We start from the raw sequence: 12,320 nt of genomic DNA, 5'->3' as shown, positions 1-12,320 counted from the left end.
TCCATTCCAATTTATTCATATTCTTCAAAGATTTATCTGTAAAAAAAGAAAAATTCTCTCTGTGCAGCTACAGTAAGATGTTAAAATTGGTGTCTCTCTCTTTGTTTTAGCCACCGAGTGTTTCCTCTCTCCTCCTGCCTTTCTTTTCATCCTACTTTCCACCACCACACTGGTTTCATGGAAATTTTTAGTCCGTGCCAACACACATCACGCACACACAATGCCTTCTCGCTGGAGACAGCACCATACAGCTGGCACCACACAGACACAGTGACTGTAGGCCAGTCCTGGAGACTAGCGAGGAAATGTGAGATGAAGCTTAACCTTGAACTCTTGGATGAATGTGAGCATTTTAAAAATCCCTGTTTTTATTTTTCCTGTCCCCAAAAAACTAAGTAGAGCATCTATCCATCTCAGGATAGTTACTTCAGCTATGGTATATCTTCCAACCACAGTATAGACATGAAGTCATTTGAAACTCATTTCCCATTTTAACATGTGTTGGCTGTAAAGCTATGGTACATGCCAAAAAAAGGTCTGCTCCGCTAGTTTGTGGTTTCCAAATTAGCAGAGGCATATGGAAAAAAAACTACATTTAGTTCAGGGAACAAGCCTGTAAAACACATTATATCGAGCTATAGTGTGTCTTTCTGGAGATATGCTGTAGCCTCTAATGGTTTAATGTGTTTTCACTAGGCACTGTTTAAAATTGGAAAATGCACATTGTTTTAAACCTCTCCTCACCAGAGAGTGTTGACAATTTAGGTGGCAGAAGGAGCTGCTTGTGGGAAGAATAACTGCTGTGTGCATTAGCAACAATGGAAGTGTTACTAAATTCTGGTGATCTTGTGAAAAATGCTTTCAGTCACACATGAGAGAAAAGTCTTCTTTCTTTCCAGAATTTTTAGAGAGTATGAAGGTGCACACCCCTGGGCAGACCATAAATCCTTCTGTTCTGTCCTCCCCATGTCCAAGATTTATCAGATACCCAGTGTGTGATGTGTTTGCATTGGCTTCAGGTGCTTTTGGCTTCAGAATAGCTCCTCTGGCTATTCTGGGCACAAGACAAACAGTGTGATTACATAGACGAGTGGATGCCCACATGAACACGGTTGCCACGACAACGAGGCCAAGCAGGCTTCAGCTCTAGTGGCTGCATGAAGTAATGTTTCCTGCAGTGCCAGTAGCAGCATAGCAGCACACGCTAAATGAGAGCAGGTGAGATGAAATCTGTGATAAATGTAGATGGCATTATCAAAGCCCCACTTTATTGTATATTTAAAAATCCATCAATTAATATATCAGTTTTTAAATGATTTTAATTGATCAAAGTATTTGTCCATCATGTGTACGGTCAGTTTATAACTTATTAAATTTATAACTTAAATAGTTAGTGACGGTTCAAAATGTATAAATGATTTAAAAAAAAAATAAAGAGACCAGATGAGTTCTGATACTTAAATGATCAGCATTAATTTTTATTCCAATCTGTCAAGTACCAATGACAGACAATATGTGTGTTAGAAGAAAAGTCGAATAAAATCAGTGCAGGCCAAATAAATTACGACACAGCAAATCATTTTTGACAGCTCAGTATGAATGTTAAACAAATAAAGTGCAAAGGAACAGATCTTTCTTAGTGAGTCCAAAAATTACAGCCTGTGGTTCCCAATGAGAAACACACTCCTTTAAATGACTCTGTTTCTTTGAAACTTTACGCTTTTTCTAAAGCAGAGAACAGAACTTCTAGTGTCTTTGAAGTCACCTGTTCATTGCTGCTTGCACTTCTACTATCAGGATTTTAAATTTAGAATGCAGAAAAGAAAATCACTTTGGTCACTGATTTATCTTGTTTTCATGCTTCTCTGCTCACCCTTGGTACACAGCTCAGCTATTCCCCTCTATTAGCCACTTAAAATGCTCTCATTTGCTGCCAAATTTTGCCCATTTTTTGAAGCTAAAAGACAGGCTGGTGTGTCTCCCTGGAGGCAAAGTTGAGGGATAAACAGTGAGCTGAGTGCACAGTACACAGTGTGCAGCTAAAAGGAAGCTTCCACTCCCAGAGTCCTGCTGTTTTCTTCCTTCCTTCCTCTTACGCATACACAACACCCAAGCACAATTTATCCTGGGATTGAGATGGGTCTCTAAATACCTGACAGCATTCCCTTCTCTTAAAGCTCTTTTATATTTCATTCTCATGTTTGTGTGTTTTGTTCACATCTCAGAGTGTTCAAAATAAATGGAAGTGAACTGAATCAAACCCCACTGAGTGCATGCTGGGTGCTGACCCAGGTCCAAAACCTAACTTAAGATAAACAAAACGTAGAGGATTGGAAGACAAAAGCTAGAGAGACTGACTGCAACTCACTGGATTAGCTGAATCAATATAATTAAGCTTTATTTTGTTATGCAAAATGTCTAGAGAAAAAAAAATTCTTGTAAAGTGAAAATGTTTAAAAATTAACCAATTATGTTCCTTGATGTGGGGATATATATTATGCGGTATGTAAATTATACACGCTTATCTATTGATTAAAACTATTTCAAATGTTTGACTTGTGTTGTCATTGCCTTTCAGTTTCAGTAACATGTGGAAGATCACACTCATCTTACTCCTAAGGTTATTTTATTTTCCCAAAATGATCGTCTGGGATCAGTTTGAGAAAACATTTCTTTTTCGGATACTTCCCATAAGAAAAAGCTAATTGGAAATTCAAAACCAAAACCTGCGTGATCAGCAGCTGTTTCCCTCTTAATGTAAACTACCAAGTGCTTTCATTAGTGGATTCCTAATCAATATTTAGCCCATCAAATCAGTGCAACAAAGATCCATAAATATTCAGAGCACTCAAGGTCCACTTTCCCAAGAACATCAATGACCAGAGTACTGGAATACCTAAAACCACCAGTACCTATGTGTATACCTCTTTAGATTCATTGATATGCAATACATAAGAGGCTCTTACTACAAAAGAGATTTCAGGTGGTTACTTAAAAACTGGTTGGATTAGTTCATTAATACATTAGACAGTGATGTCACAGGCCTACAGATGCACGCATGTAGTAATGCCTCTGAGTGCTTTTCTGGCTAAACCAAGCCAACATCAAACTCAAAGAGGGAAAGTAAGGAAAAATAACTTTAATTTAATGTCATAAAAATAGTAAATAATAATGTAGAATCACCACCCTAATCTAATAAATTTGTGTGTTCTCAACAGATGTAAACCTAAGCTGGTTGGGCTAACAGGTGCATTTTCATGATTTACTTAAGTAAATCTACCAATTATCATAACACAGCTGAAACTGATGTGAACCTCAGGCGTGTACTTGCATCAGTCTAACAACACGATTGGGTAAGCTAATGTGTTTCCCAGTTCAGCTGTTAATTGGCTCTTTCAGGACAGCAGTGCAATCTTCAAACCTTCATGGCACTGGATGAAATATTAAGATTGTACAAAAGGTGTGAGAAAATATCCTGAAAAAAAAAAAAATCACAACTGCTTAGTGGTTTTTGACTGATCCTTAAATCAGCTGTGTGAACATGCAGGAATGCATGAATCCACATTAATTTATGTCAACCATTCCTCTATTTCAAGCTCAAACCCTATTATAGTTTATATTCCCCCCAGAGAGGACCGACAGTATTAATGGGATGTAGTCTAACAGGAACCTCTGGGCTCCAGTTTGCTGAACATGTTTCACTGAGGGGATTAAAAACGATTGTGAGGATGCAAGGCAGTTCCGTCTTGTCAACTGATGTAAACACTAGCTGGTTAGGCTAACAGACTGAGGTGATGTTAGCAGGACGTGGGGGTAAGAAGGACGAGTGTGGGGATGCCCTCTGGGTGTATGAGCGCCGAGACACCCAGCTCACAAGGTTCAGAAGTAGATTAGTGGAAAGTGGAGCTCGTCTAGACCAACAAATGTAGCTTAGAAACAAAAATGCCTTTTAACATCTTTAATAATGCACGCTTTCTCTATTTTAAGCTTCTTTTCTTAGTGTGAGTAATTTCCCTTTCCACTTTTTGTCACAGCATCACAGATACAAATATCTTGTCACTGTCAGCTATCATTTATATGCTCAATGGACACAATCCACATCCTAATAATAATGTAATAATTACATGATGATGGATGTCCAGTCTCTTTTCTTATATGTTTGCTTTTTTCCAAGTCTGTGTGCTTAAAAATAAAATAAATGATTTCAGCTATAAGTCATATAAGGCTCCTGAGCATGCACAACAATTCTCACAAGTCTCTGGTGCTAAAATTTTATTATCTCCAAGGATTATATGTACAGTCAGTTGAGCTGTGTGGTTAAATTCCATCATGGAAAAAAGGCACAAACTTCTCAAATGGTTAAGTGAAATGAGACAAATTCATCCATTTAACTACATCTTCAAACCACTGATTCTGACAAATATGTGCATAATTAGAAATGAATGCATGCAAGCCTGAGAGTTTGCACATTACAGTTTTCCTGGTAAGTAAGACAATCTTTGCTCTAAGAGAAACCAAAGCTGTCCTGATGATGTGGAGCTCTACGGGCTGCTGTGTTTTAGTGTTCACTGGTGTCAGTGTCAGCCATTAATGTTCACTGTCCAGGAGACAGTGGTTTTGTTTGGTAATACGTATGTCTGCTAATTGAAGCAGGCAGTGTTTGTGGCTGGTGTTTATGCCTGTGTCAGCAAGGACTTTAATTTTACAACCTACAACTGCAAGAAGCCCCACAGATCCACAGATGCTTAGCAGGCTGCAGAGCAGCAACTTTTAAATTGCAGTTAACTGACTGATTATGTAAATTTCATGGTTTCCACCTGTGTTCTATTCAAAGCCCTGACATGGTCTTTTTTTTTTTTTTCCACTTGAGCATGTTTTTTTCCACAGTGGGTGGCAAGTGTATAGAGTGCACATAGATAATGTGAGACATTAAGACTGCGGAAAGGAGGAGGGTTTCCTGCTTACATTAGGGTGCTCAAAAAAAATCTATTTAGTGTATGGCATTTGGTGTCCTGCTGTAAATGAGAAACTTGTTACCAGAATCATTTTAGAATAAAGCTGGAGGCACAAGGCTGTTAACTTTAATGCTGAAACAGAGGGAAATAGTTCATGCATAACAAAATCTCCCCCCACCAAGGAAATAAATCTGGTGCGTAATTTGTCCTGAAATTGCAACTATTGCTACTTCAAGAGTTAAAGTGGACCTATTATGCTAATTTCCAGTTCCATATTTTTATTCTTGACTCTACTTGACTCTAGTAGAATACTTTTGCATGGTTCATAGTTTAACATGAATCTTATTTATTTTATATCAGGCCTTGTTCCAGCCATTCAGCTCATCCAGTGTCTGAAACAAGCTTTCTCCCCCTTCCCTTTCATCTTTCTTCTGATTGGCTGCCCTCTGTAAACATGAACATATGAGGGACCCCCACTCTCACTGATATCATACAGAGACAAGAGCAGGGAAAACTGGTGGAAACTGACTGTTTAAGCCTGATCATTTGGCTCTTATGGATTATATGGACATCATATTGGACCATTTGGTCATGTTTAATGTGAGCAAAGCTGTTTCCCCATTTTAGTTTTTTGGTTTTATTTACATTTGTTTGTAATGTCTCTAAATATGTGACAGTAGTATGTCTCTTCTCATATACAGTGCTTCTCATCCAGAAAGTACATTTCCCTCAATGTTTTAATGCTATACCGAAAAATGTTTGTAATCAGAATGTGTGAATAACAGATTGAATGTGTGTATGTGAGAACAAGAACTGTACATGTTTATGTTTGTCTCTAAGAGGTATGTCATTTCAATACTAATATTGTTTCATATATTAATGCTTTATTAATATCATTATTATAATAATATTCACTAGGTAATGAGGCCGTAAAAAAAAAAAAAAGACCCCAATGAAATCATACACATGTGATACAATCACTGTCTGTCAGTCACCATTAGACAGCGAATCCCAGTTTTTTTTCCAGTGAAAACTGCTTACTGCTGTTATGTCAGGAATACAATCAAGATTAAGGATAATATTTATAATGAGCCACAGACTTCAGCCACAAAGTACCACCAATGTCCTGAAGCACCATTCAATTTCATGACAGCAACCATTCAAAATAGTTTTAGTCTCCCAAAACTAGCCCACAAGCTCTCTTTTTCCCACTCAGCCCAGGGTGGTGTGAGAGGAAACCACAGATCAGGACTGCCTCATCCTTTTAAACCCAACAATTTTACAGCAATGAGAGTGGATAATTTTTCAAAGATGAAGAAAGTGAAAAATATTTAGCAATGAGAATAAAAAATAAATGGATTTCTCAGTAATTTGTGTAAACTTGTGTCAAAACAAAAATGAACAAAAAGACCTCCCAAATTATACTTATTGTTTGGCTACTGCACTCACTGCAGGTTAACCCATTATAATCTTGCTTTAAGGAAAAAGTCTACATCATCAACTTGCTTAATTTCTTATTCGCCATTCTGTGCTCTCTTGGTTTTATATCTAGTCATCTCTTGATTCCCCCTCACATTAACTACCACTCTGCCCCTCTGACAGTTTGTTGGGATGTTCCCAGACAGTGGAATGTGCACTGATGTCCCACGAGCTGTTCACTACTGTTGAGTGTTTTTCCTCCAGAAATCTCTGGGCTCTATGGGACACTGAGGGAAACAAACAAAGGGGCAGAATTAGGCTGTGGTGTTCCCACCAAGTGACGTAACCACAATGGGTCAAGGTCATCAGAGGCCAACTGTTTGGGAACTGTTGTTCAAGTTTCTAATGGCTACACAAAGATTTTGCGGTGGAGTAACTCGTAACATGGGATGAGGCCATCTGTTTTCTGTTAACTTCCCCTGTGTGTGTGTGTGTGTGTGTGTGTGTGTGTGTGTGTGTGTGTGTGTGTGTGTGTGTGTGTGTGTGTGTGTGTGTGTGTGTGTGTGTGTGTGTGTGTGTTTGTTTCTCAGCAGGATTCTCCTGTCAGCATAATCGGCAGGTTATTGTTGTTGTTGTTGAGATCATTGTGTATTTGCTTGTAATTCCATCATTCTGTACTTTCACTTGACAGGATTAAAATGTGTTGTTTATAAACCTTTTTCAGTTCAAGACGCTCATAATATACCAAGCTTCATGAATGTGCATGCTTTCACTGAAAGGGGTAATATGACTTGAAGTTATGGTTAAATTCACAAGACAGCTCTTATTTCTCCCAACATTAGCTTCTCCCAGTTGAATTTAGTTTTAAATCCTTTGTCTCACACCCAAAACCCTAAATGATCAGGCCCCATTATATCTTAAAGATGTTATAGTATTATATTATCCCAGTAGAGCACTCCAGTCTTATTTATAGTTCCAAAAGTTTCTAAAGGTAGAATAGGAGGCAGAGGCTTCACCTATCAAATCTTTCTCCCATAGATCCTGCTCACAGTTTGGATTCAGACAGACAGAAACCATCTCCACTTTTAAGATTAGGTTCACTTTTAAAATTTTCCTCTTTGGTAAAGCTTATGGTTAGGGTACTAGGGACTTCCCATAAGGCAATGAGCATTTACCTCTGTACAATAGTTTGTGTTCTGTCCTTGTTTCTCTCTGCTCTCCTCTTTTCCATCTTTTCTTTCCATTCACGCTGCAGATGGCTGCCCCCTCCCCGAGCCTGGTTCTGCCAGAGGTTTCTTCCTGTTAAAAGGGAGTTTTTCCTTCCTACTGTCACCAAGTGTGTGCTCACAAGGGGTCGTGTCATTGTTAAAGCTGTCTCTAATATTTTAGGATCTTTACCTTACAATATAAAGCACCTTGAGGCAAATGTTCTTAAATAGTGCCATATACATATAACTCAATTGAACTGTATTGATTTAAATAAAAAGTAAATAATTTTTTTTATCTTTTTAGATCATTTTCTGTGAGAGGGTAGTTTCTGCTTGCAGTGGCCTATGTGTAATATTCAAAGTATATAATATAGGTGTGGCATGACTACACTATTACTGTATGTAGTTTAGATGGTTAAAAAAAAGTCATGACCACAGTGATATTTCTGATTCATCATGACTTTGTGGGTCTCTGAGGAGCAGTAATCTTATGAGACCTTCCAGTAAGCCATTATAGTAAGCTATAGTTCTCACTCTTTCCCACACACACACACACACACACACACACACGCACGCACACACACACACACACACACACTACTGTGGATCTGTATCAGCACTTGACCGCATATAGCCGTATGTATACCAGTCTGCCCTGGGTATTACTCTCAGTGCCTACTTAATTTGTGATTCAAATGAAATGTAAAAAATACTCAAATTTGTCTCAAACTGCTGCCCATCTTCATGGAGAAAAAGGCTGTCAGCCCCTTGGCCTTCAACCTACTTTGTTTGCTCACAGATCAAAGGGATATTTCTAGAGGGGGTCGTCAGAAAATAGGGAACAAGTGCACAGAAGCCTGGGGTGTTGCCTTGCTACATGCCTGCATGGACCCCAAACCAATTAGCCCTTAATTGAGTGTCAGAGTGAAAAAAAGGGGCCATTCAGCTGAACCTCTTTCACCCTGTTAGCTAGAGACAAGCATGCTTTGTGACACACATTCTGACTGATCTGGAGGCATTTCGTTCATCCGACCCACTTATAACAGACGAGGCTGGGTGAAAAGGCTGCCCCGGGTCGCTTTCAAAGACTCATGTGCATCTCACGTTTTCTCTTGCAAACAAGTGGACAAATAGATTTTGCAAAAGACTGAGCAAATTTGGCTGAATGTCAATCCATCCCCTTCTTCAAACAAGCAGAATAATGGCTCAATATGACAAAGATAATATCCTTCACGTTGACATTGTGGAAGTTTGTCATCACAGAACTCCTGCAATCTAGTTGTGCAGTCTGAAAAAAGCATATAAAACAATGTAGAAAAGTTGAATGCGGTAATGTTCCTGGCCTTTAATTACTGGGAGTATGGGCTAGTTAACTGCACTCTGACTCTTGGGAGGTTTTCGGGGGGGGGGGGGGGGGGGGGGGGGGGGGGGGTGGGGGTTAGTGTGTTTGTGAGAGGGGGGAAAGGCTAGCCAGCCATGTGGCCTCAGTGGATTGTTGGTATTGATGTAGTAGTCTCAAGTGGAGGTCCATGCATATTTCCAGAGACTTTTGAAATATCCATCTTCAGCCACAGAAGATATTACAACTGTTTGTTTTTTTGTTGTTGTTGTTTTTAACAGACATAGTACTGCTTTTCAGTAAAGTGGTGTAAAATGAGGAAAACTTGAGACGTTTCTCTTTGAAAAAGAGAATGTGCAAAGTAACATAAAATATAATTTGTGTACACAATGCATCTGGGATCAGACCTATACACTTCTCAAAGTTCTAAAGCTAAGGGGACATTCTTGAGGAATAAAGCATGGTCTGCTGGAAACTGAAGTTTCAGACTGCCGTTGTTTAGTTTCATTTGTATTGCCTGCATGAAGGCTCTTGTAGTTGAATACTTAAGTTAGATCAGTGGAAAAAATTTTTGCGCTAAAGTATTGCCAGGTGTTCGGCGAGATAGCAACAGGCATCAAACAGCTTGGAGGTCAGCACAGCTTCTGTCGAAATACTTTTTTCCTTACACTGTCTCACCCTGTTTGCTCTGTTCTGTTCACCTGTTGTTACACATATTTTTTATCACATTTGTTTGATGTTTACTTGTCACTCCTCATGAATGTTGATAACACTGGATTTGCTGCAGTTGAGCTGCGGTCCTCGGTGGAGATTACAGCAAGAGAAAGGCTTTAAATTCCTAAGAACCCAAATCTATTCAACTTGCTGTGCAGTGGTGTCTGGCAACCAAACCAACTTTTTTTTTTTTGACCTCCTGTTGGCTGAAAGAGAGATAATAACCAATGCAGAGCACACATGCGACTCTAAACCAGCAGCTTTTCCTCATTTCCTCCATGGTTGTGGTGCTGCGGATTTTTGTGGTGAACTTGCCACATTTTGACCTTTAACCTAGATGTTAAGACCTTCAAAGCCAACCTAGACAAACATCAGTGGTTAAAGTCGGTCACAATCGGTGCACAAATGAATGCCAGGCGATCAATGAGGGATTTGCAGTGAGAAGCTGCTAAATCGTTCTCCTGATTCACATTAACGGGGTTGATGGCAGCAGCTGGAGCATGAAGAGTGATGTCAGAACATGCAGACACACATGCTGTTCACTGATGGTCAGCGTGATAAGACCATTGTGCGCAAAAAATTTCCATGAATCTAAGAAAGTCATTTTAGTAACAGATCACATCACAATAGTGATAGTACTTTGTCTGAACGAAGGTAAACTTGTCATGGATCACCAGCATAGTTTTTGTTTTCATAATGTTTCATTATTATTTTAGGTACAGTTACTGGCCAGCTGGTATTATACAAAATGACTGTAACCACTGTGTCTGGGAGAGTTTTGTAAATGCTTGTAATTAAACTCTGGTTTTAATTCAGCAGTCGGTGTTTTTATAACCACAATTAATCACTGAAAAGCACATCGCCACTGCATTTTAGGAGGACTTGACTCCTTCTCTGGGCTGGGTTCCTAAACATACTGCTGACGCCATCTTAATTTCTCTTAACCCACCGATGCCTAAGTTGTCTTCAAAATATAGGGTTAGGTGTAGGGTTATAGCCTGTGATGACTTAGAGGTCACAGGGTTAAAGAACCATATCAGTGTTTTTATAAAATTTAGCCAATTAAAGGTGTACATATTCATACTAAAGAGGCGTTGTTTTGAGTACATCTTGAGTACATGTTGTGATTGCAGGTATTCTCCTGTTCTCTGTAAAAAAGTAGTCTGGCTCTTGTTTAATGGTCAGGACAGTTTATCAGCGATCATGAAACTGAACTTGTGGTTTATTATTAGGATCATTATGTACACTCAACAAAAATACAATCACACAAACCCAAAAGGTTAAGTTAAAATGACCTATCCCTGTCAGTTTAGAAGTGGAGCACGTCTCCTCCAGGATGTTCCGTACTATCAAACTTGAAGAACCTTTGTAACACTCTACGGCTCTACATCAGATTCCTTACATTCACCACATGATAGCAGTTTAAAGGTTACTGTTTGACTGTGAACAGAGTAATTTCTGCCAGGAAAGTTCAGCTACTCATGTGGCCTTCAAATTTTGAGTTAATAAGCATAATCTTATTTTTCACCAGAGTCCACTTTTCCCTGTTTTCCACTAATGAGCAAAAATCTTGATCTCAAGAACAAGATTAAACACTGCTACTTTATTTAGTGTTGTGTGAGTTCAAAGACGTAATCAGCTTGTGAAATCTTCTTTCTTTACAGTCCAAATCAAGCTTTAGTTATAATGAAAAAGCACTTCTGTTCTGAAATCCATCTCACATACAAGTTATTACAGTGCTTTCTTTCTTTGTGGGAAGGTCAGTCACCTTTTTGAACGCTTAGATGTGTGGCTAATGTGTCACAGCTGAGAGATCAGCAGGAGACCGCAGAACGTTCACATATGCAGCACTTTTCCTTCAGGACATTTTATCTCACACCCCCTTTGTTAAGCAGCTGGTTTGCAGATCAGGAAGCAGATACTGAGGTCTACTGCTGGGGGGCTTCTGGAGAATCTGGGTCAGTTGACTAGACGTAGCATCACTCTGACAGTTTGCATTTGACTTCAGATCATTTTGATCATAAGTAGGATTTAGTTTTATCAGAATCAGCAGGGATCTTTGAATTCACCACACAGTAGCTCCAGATCAGCAAATGCAACTATGAGCAAACTCCCACGTAACCATATATGATGCACAATCACATACACAACTTCTCCTCTATCAGGTGGTTCTGTATTTCTGTTACTCTATCATAATCTGAGATGGCGTCAGTGCTTTCAAGCACCTCCTTGCCAAAGCCAGCAGCCATCCTCACCATCATGCCCTTCTATGGCAAATACAAAAGTGTAAAGGGCCTCTGAGGATACGACTTCCCTGATATCACTAAGTAACAGCCCACTGAGCTCCATCTGTGGTGCTTCTCTGCCCCCTTGTGGCTGAAAAGTGAAAATGCACGTATATTACTTCTTGGATGACCACAAATTGACCATTCCTGCCAAAATATTTGAGTTATTTTTAGTTCCTTTGTTGGGTTATCAGATTAATTATGGCTCACATTCACTGTTCTGATATTTATTAGAGTATCAGTCTGTGTTGACAGCTCGTGTGATTTATACAAACTAAAGAACAACTTGTCTTCTATGTGCAATATTAAAAACAAAAAATTATGTTGAAGTTGAACTTTGCTGCGACTATGAGTGAAACAGCTCTTTTATTCTGGTTTGTTATGTGACTGCTTAATAAAA

This window comes from Archocentrus centrarchus, chromosome 4, assembly GCF_007364275.1.
Source record: "Archocentrus centrarchus isolate MPI-CPG fArcCen1 chromosome 4, fArcCen1, whole genome shotgun sequence".
Taxonomy (NCBI): domain Eukaryota; kingdom Metazoa; phylum Chordata; class Actinopteri; order Cichliformes; family Cichlidae; genus Archocentrus; species Archocentrus centrarchus.
The sequence above is the reverse complement of the archived record's forward strand: the minus strand, read 5'-3'. Positions refer to the sequence as shown.